The sequence below is a fragment of the Otolemur garnettii genome, unplaced genomic scaffold, assembly GCF_000181295.1.
Source record: "Otolemur garnettii isolate 467f Iridium unplaced genomic scaffold, OtoGar3 scaffold00146, whole genome shotgun sequence".
In the NCBI taxonomy this organism is placed as follows: Eukaryota; Metazoa; Chordata; class Mammalia; order Primates; family Galagidae; genus Otolemur; species Otolemur garnettii.
The window spans coordinates 4,421,192-4,429,213 of NW_003852541.1; positions in this window are offsets into that span (position 1 = coordinate 4,421,192).

An 8,022-nucleotide genomic window follows, 5' to 3' on the forward strand; every position below is an offset into this window, starting at 1 on the left:
TGTTTGGCGGGCCCGGGCTGGGGATTCGAACCCGCCACCTTAGGTGTATGTGGCTGGTGCCTTAGCTGCTTGAGCCACAGGTGCCGAGCCACTGTGGAAGTAGTTTCAATGGGAAATTGAATTTCCCATTTTCAACTAGTGAAGATTCACTGCCTTCCAAGGGCTGTTCTAAAGGAATGCTTCTTGTGATGCAGGGGATCCTGTACCATCCTCTCAAGGGCGAATTCACCAGGTAGATGCTGCTCTGGCCAGTCACTCTTCTGAAAAGCCAGGCCTGTGGGTTGGATGATCACCTCCCACCTGTCAGGGTAACTGCTTTAGCACAGGCAGAGGGATCCAGGAAGGGACAGCCCGAAGGAGGCTTGTCTCCCCGAGTGGAGGCTGGTTCCTTGGGAGGTGGCAACAGACCAAGGTGGAGAAGGAGAATTTGAGTATCTTCCTAACAGTTTGCTTCTCCACTCACCAATGGCAGCAAAACTTAAAATTTTTGATGACCACTGTCAAGTTAAACACAAAGAAAGCAAGCCTGATATTTTCCCAAATAAGTGATGACTAAAATTATTTCGCTTTTTTTTTTAAGAGACAGAGTCTCACTTTGTCCCCTTGGTAGAAAGCTGTGGCATCACAGCTCACAGCAACCTCCAGGTCTTGGGCTCAGGCTATTCTCTTGCCTCAGTCTCCCAAGTAGCTGGGACCACAGGCACTGGCCACAACACCCAGCTATTTTTTTGTTGCAGTTTGGCTGGGGCCGGGTTCGAACCTGCCACCCTCGGTATATGGGGCCGGCGCCCTACTCACTGAACCACAGGCACCGCCCTACTCTGGTTTTTTGTTTGTTTGTTTGAGACAGAGTTTCACTCTGTTACCCAGGCTAGAGTGCTCACTGCAACCTCAAACTCCTGGGCTCAAGCGATCCTCCCACCTCAGCCTACTGAATAGCAGGGACTACAAGTGCCTGGCACAATACCTGGCTACTTTTTCTATTTTTAGTAGAGATGGGGTCTTGCTCTTGCTCAGGCTAGTCTCAAACTCCTAAGTTCAAGCTATCATCTCACCCCAGCTCCCAGAGTGCAAGGATTACAGATATGAGCCACGGCATTCCAGCCCATTTTTTAAAATTTTTCTCTAATATATATATTTATTTATTTTTGAGACAGTATCACTCTGTCGCACAGGCTAGAGTGCCATGGCATCAGCCTAGCTCACAGCAGCCACAAACTCCTGGGCTGAAGCCATTCTCTTGCCTCAGCTTCCCAAGTAGCTGTGACCACAGGTACCTGCCACAAAACCTGACTATTTTTTCTATTTTTAATAGAGATGGGGTCTTATGCTTTCTCAGGCTGGTCTCAAACTTCTAAGCTCAAGAGAGCTTCCCATCTCAGCCTCTCAGAGTGTTAGGATTACAGGGGTGAGCCACTGCACCTAGCCTATTTTGCATTTTTGAATGATTTATTGATAGAAGATTAATAAAGAATTTGGGAGGAAAGCCACCAGTGTTTACAAATTGTGTAGACAGCAGAAATTTGTGATGGGATTTGAAAGTCCTTGTTGGTCTGAACTCAACTCCCAATCTCATTGGTCTTCCTCTGTGCAAATATAATTGAAGAAATTAGTCCTATGATATAACCAGACATGGCAACAGAAATGCCTTAGAATGATCATAACAGTCATTTGAGGACACAGCCCTATGTGGTGACTTTTGTGGGCCCTAGGCACTTACGCCTTTGTGTGTGAGTATCTTCCTCCATAAAGAAATACCAAAAATATACTTTATGGATTGCATGGGCATAGAGGTAAAAAGAATACAGGCTGGATCCATTATGATATATTATTACTACTATATATTTTTTTCTTTTGATTTCAAGAGAAATAGAAGTGAAAACCTTTTCATGGATCCCAAATGCATTGCAAACTCTTAGCTCTGGGCCTCCTAGGCCCATGGAAAATTGATCATGAGAGTAAGTGACAGGAAACCATCTAGTGGGTTGTCACAGAAGTCATGAACCTTCCTGATACTGCTGTCAAAAATGGTATAAAAAATATGCTGATCTGGACTGGAGCTGGGTGAACAGGGGTGATGACCTGCCCATCTTGGCTTCCTCCCGGGATGACCCCAGCACACGCCCGGGGCCATCCACCTCATGTCATAGGGAAGATGTCGTGGGGGATTCTAGGCACAGATTGCCTCTGACACTCAAAGGTCTCATGGTTTTTATGAAGCCCAACCCACCCTTTTATGCAGAGGGGGACTGATTGGAAGGGGAGAGGCGCTGGCCTTTGTCACACTGGGAAAGCCTGAGAATGCGTACTGGGAACCTGGCATGTTGGCTTCCTGTCTCCCTGCCTTCCATTCCATGCTGTCAGAGTGGCAGTTATGTGGCCCTACCAAGTAACTGAGCCTTGCCCTATTGGACTAGAGAGAATTGGCAGTGGCCCAGATGGAGACAAGCTCTAGTAGGTTTCTTCCGCCCCTCTTGCCCCATTTTTTTTATTGTGCTAAAATACATGGGGCATGCAATTTACTGTCTTCACCATTTTTAAGTGTCTAGTTCTGTAGCACTAAGTACATTCACATCATTGTGCAATCATCATGCCATCCATCTCCAGAACTCCTTTCAGTTTATAAAACTGAAACTCTATATCCATTAAATACTAACATTTCCCATTCCTTTAGACCCTGGCCACCACCCTCCTATTTTGTTTCTATGAGTTTGATGACTCCAGGTAGTATAGTATATTAATAGGTAGACTCACATGGCGTCCTTTAGAGACTGGCTTACTTCACTTAGCATAGTACCCATAAGGTTCATGCATGTGTTCAAAATTCCTTCCTTTTTGAGGCTGAGTCATATTCTACTGCATGGATAGATATTTGACCTATTCATCTGTTGATGACCACTTGCATTGCTCCCACATTTTAGTGACTGTCAATAATGCTGCTACCAACCCTGGTGTACAACTGTCTGTCAGAGACCCTGCTTTCCAGCTGCTGGGTCATGAGGTAATTCCATGTTTAATTTTCTTGACAACAGACATTTTCCTGAAGCAGTAGCACCGTTTTGTATCCCCACCAATAGTGCCCAAGGGCTCCAAGCTCCCCGCCATCACAGCACTTCTCCTCCTGAGCAGGATGTGGTGGTCTTGGCCTTACCTGTCACAGTGGGTGATGGTGGGAGCCACTTGAGCTCCCTCCCCCACACAGCCTGTGGCGCTGAGAAGCTGTGGAAGGGAAAGACGAGAACCAGTCTGGGTGCCAGGAGGAGGTGAAGGCTGGTGCTGTGGTGTGCCCAATAGGCTTGGGGTCCTAGCATGAGTCATCTCCTGCACCCCTTCTATGGCATCTTTGCCTGTGGAATAACAAAATCCCCCCTCTCTCCTGGCTCACGTTGATGTGAGTGGCTGGCTTCAGTGAATCTGTAGGGTGACTGCAGGCCCCTGAATGTTTCACATCCCCAGCTGTCCAGCAAGGTGTGAAAGTGTCTCTGTGTGCCCATTTCATCACTGAGGGGCCGAGTGTGTGGCCTGATCTCAGGAGCTGTAAGGTGTAGGCTCTTGGGGAGCCTCGGCTGTGCCTCCAGCCTGTGGTGGCTCTGTATTGGCTTTCTGAGGGAGCTGTGACAAATAGCCATGCAGCTGGTGACTGAAAACAGCACACATTTATTGATCCACTGACAGTTCTGGAGCCTAGAAGTCTAGAATCTCTGGGCAGAGGCCAAGGTGGGGGCGGGCTCCCTCTGGGCTGGGGAGACTCTGTGCCACCCGGCTCTTGTCCTACAGCATTTCCGGCCTACAGCTGCATCGCTGGGATTTCAGCGTCTCTTGTCACAAGGCCGCCTCCGCTTCTGTGCGCGTGTGTGCAATCTTTCTGCCTGACTTCTGTAAAGGTACATGTGATTGCATGTAGGAGCTCTCCTGGATAATCCCAGATGATCCCCCTCATCTCAAAATAATTCACTTAACCACACTCAGAGACTCTTGCCCTACAAAGCAGCATGCAAGGGGTCCCGGAATCTGGAGCCAGGGAGTCTTGTGATGATCACAGCCTCAGAGCACTGCTGGCCTCCAGTCTGTCCCCCACACCCAGCCACCTGTCCCTGCTGGCCCAGGGTGGCTGTGACGCACTATCTGAGGACCACATGATCACCTTGTCCTGCTGGTGTTTGCAGGGCACGTCCTGGGTCAAAGCAAACACTCAAGCCTCGCCCGCTTCTTCAGAAACTCAGGGAGTGCTCAAGGCAAACAAGGACTTGGGCCAGGTATAGAATTTGGGCCCATAAGAGATCCACAGCCTTGAGAGGGGATTAGCCTCTGGGCACTGATGGGGGATGGCAGAGGGTAGTCAGGAGGCAAGTGCCCTCAGCTGCTCCTGGCCCTGCTGCATCCTGTGTCACCATGGTGGTAGCAGCAAGGGGAGAAGGTCCCCTGTGTTACCAAGGCACATGCTAGCAAGACTGAGCAACACAGCCTCCTCCAGCCACCCAGCATGCCTAGCCAGCAGGCCCTGCTGTTTGCAGAGGCTCAAGGCTTGTCCCCCTTCCCGGCAGGCTCCACTCTCTCTCCCTGGTCCCCAGGCTTAGATTCCTGCCTGCCTCTTGGCTCCAGCTTCTGTGGGTCCCTGTGGCCACCTCTAGGTCCCCTCAATCCCAGAGTGCACCGTGGGGCCTGAGCCAGGGTGCAGTGGGTATGTGGAGATGGACCCTCACACTGGGTGTCTTTGCTCTTTCCTTTTGTGTCAAACCAAAATCTCTGTTTCTGAGACTTGCAACACGAAGCTCTCACTGATGACTTCTCTCTCTGATGCCCCCTCCCCCCTTCTGATGCCCTCTCTCTCTCTGGTGCTCTGCTCAGTGAATTTTTATGCAAGCTGGAAGGGACTCTGGATACCAATTCCATCTTTTATTGGGAGTGTGGCCACTATTATGCAAGTGGGCATTGTCCCCTGACCTTCAGGCCTGACATCCTGGTTACTGTTTGCTGTTGGAAGTGCCTTGGAGATCCTCCATGCCCATCTTCTGCTTTCCCTAAGATAATGCACTGTCAAGTAGTGACATGGTGGCCACTTGAGTTGGGCCTCGTTAGGGTACCCTATGCAGTGTGATGATTTTGTGCTTTATCATATGTCTGTGCTGCTGTTCAAACATAAACTGCACCTGCATCTATGTATAAAGCCAAATGCATGGAGAAGTCTGAAAATAGGCCAAGGAAGGCTTTTCCTCATTCCTTCTGAGCAACTATCCCACTAGCAGGTGGGGATGGATGAGCAGCCCCAAGGGAGTCAGCCAGTACCCTTCTCCTTCCTAAGATCCTGGGGCCCTTGGCTTTAGGGTGGTCTCTTAGGCACTCCAGCCACCATGACCATCCAGGCACCTCCTGTGGAGGTCCTCCTGGGCCTGGGCCACCACCCCAGCCAACAGATCCCTCCCTCTCTGCTGCCTTCAGGACAGGTGAACCTGTTCAAGGCTTTGCTGGGGGCCAAGGTGTGGCCTTTGCAACAGGGTCTGTGGAATTTCTCCTGTTCTGGTCAGAGGTGATTTGTAGGGCCAGGTGCAGTGGCTCACACCTATAATCCTAGCACTCTGGGAGGCCCAGGCGGGTGGATTGCTTGAGTTTAGGAGTTTAAGAGCAGCCTGAGCAAGAGCGAGACTCCATCTCTACTAAAAATAAAAAAACTTAGCCAGGCATTGTGGCCTGTAGACCCAGCTACTTAGGAAGTTGAGGCAGGAGGATCGCTTGAGCCCAACAGTTTGAGGTTGTTTAGAGATATGATGATGCCATAGCACTCACCCCCTGGGTGACAAAATGGAACTGTCTCAAAAAGAAAGTGGCTTGCAGAGGAGCGGGCTGGTGTGGCAAGCCTAGAACACAGGCAGGGCCAGAACAGGGAGTGGTGCTTGGCTTCTCCAGATGCACTGGCTCCCTCAGCTGGCACACAGCTGTGTCCTACCCAGGGGTCTCCCTACCAATCCCAGCTAGCACGCCCTTCTCAACCTTCCTCCTTCCTCATTGCTAGGCCACATGGGCCCTGGGGCTGTGGGCAGCATCCTGAATTCTTCCTGTTCCCACCTTGTGGGCAACTTCAGCGGGGTCAACATTGATCTGATTCTTTCAAGTACTTCCTTTTGCCCCTTCCCTGTCCAAGTTCCTCCTCCTTGCACAATCCTGCCATGGGGTGGGGGTGGGGGGGCAGATGCCTTCTGTGTGGGTCTTGCCCTGTGGACTCAGGGCATTGGTGAACGTGACAGAAAAGCTGACCTGCCTGGCTCAAGCAAAGACTGAAATTCCAGTGATGGTTCTGTCTCAGGCAAAGCTTAATCCAGGCAAATCATGTCACCAGGATCTTACTCTTCTCTGCCACCTCTTGGCTCCTGATTTCTAACTTGCTGTCCTCCCTGGGATGATAAGCAGATGGCCAACAGTGGCAAATCTCAGACACTGATTCAAGCTCAAGGGCAGGAGTCCTGCTGCTGTCCCCAGGGCCTCCCATGAGGTTTTACCAGTTCACCTGTTTCAGCCTGGGCTAAGGTGCAGCCATATTGAGTCTGTGGACTGAAGGTGGGACCTGCAGTGGGTTCCTGAATGGAATGGTGTTGGGGGTCATGTGATATCATCACCCTGACTATTTAGAAGAATCACAGTTCAGAGAGTATCAGTGACCTGCCTGGGGTCCCCTGGGCAGTCAGGTGGGTCTGCATGGTGTCTAGGTCATGTCCTTCCCACACCTAGTGCTCCCACCGGATTGGAAGGTCCCCCACTGAAGGTGCCCTTACTGTCTCCATGCACTGGGGCTGGGGACAGCCACTTTCCAGGCAAGGAGTCTGAGTTGGTAGGTCAGACCCCTGGAGGTCCCTGCCCAGTCTCCAGATGAAGGTCCCACCATAGGAGAGATGCATTTGCTGCCATCCTGAAGCAAAGGCCCTTCTGAGAAGCTTCAGTAGCTTCCAATGCAAGAGTGTAATGGACGTTCCTTCTGTTACTCATACTTTTCCATGAAGGGGATTGAATGTCTGACTTCCATTTACCCAGTTGTCCCCAAGGGAGTTCTTGTTGTCTTTTTGGGGGGCAAGGGGGAGGTCTGCCTCCTAGGACAGGGCCATAAGTGATGGCCTTGCTGCACATAGACCAGCTCTGATGGCTCTGATGGAGCTTCTGGTAGTACCTCAGAGTAGCCAGGGATGGGTACCCTGGGAGCCACACTACCTTTCTTTGTCCCACTCAGGGGCAGCCCAGGCTGTTAAGGACATTGCCTCAGATATATTCCAGATCTACGAATTTTCTCTCCATTGTTTCTCTGATCTCTTCCCCAAGCCTTAAGTCTCCCCTTTGGATGCCCTTCTTGCTCCTCACCTGGTTGATGGCAAACTTTGCCACCTCTGGCTCCAGCCAGAAAGTTTAGGGGGTTCTGCCTCTCTGTTTGTATGGCACTGAAGCGAATGTGGTATACTTCACTTGGTCCGGGATAGAGGAATAATCCACTGTCCTTATAGTGGTGGCTGCAGCCAGTTACTCTTAAATTACTCAAAAGCAGAAAATGGAGAGTGCTTGTTAACTTCAGATACCTCCCAGTTTGGTCCCACTTGAGGGATGCATTTCTTCTTATTAACATCACTTCAACCTCAATCTTTCTAAAAGCAGATTCCTAACTCTTCTTGCCAATGGCCCTCAGTTAGCTGAGAATGCCTCTGTCCAGGTCCTCAGAGTTCCAGCCTCAGAAAGTCTCTCAGTGATTCTTTAAGAGGCCTGTGTATGTATATGGGTGGGTGAGCACCTGCTTGTTCTTCTGAAGATGGATGGACAGGTGGGTTGTTTTAGTTGGGTTGCTCTAACAAATTACCATGAATTAGGTGGTTTAAATAGTACATATTTCTCCTTGTCCTGGAGCCTGGGAAGTCCAAGATTATGGTGCCACCAGGAACTGGGGTTTGGTGAAGACTCATTTCCAGATTTGCCAATAGCTGGCTTCTCATTGGATTCTTACATGGTGCAAAGAGGGCAAGGGAGCTCTCTGGCCTCTTTTTTTTTTTT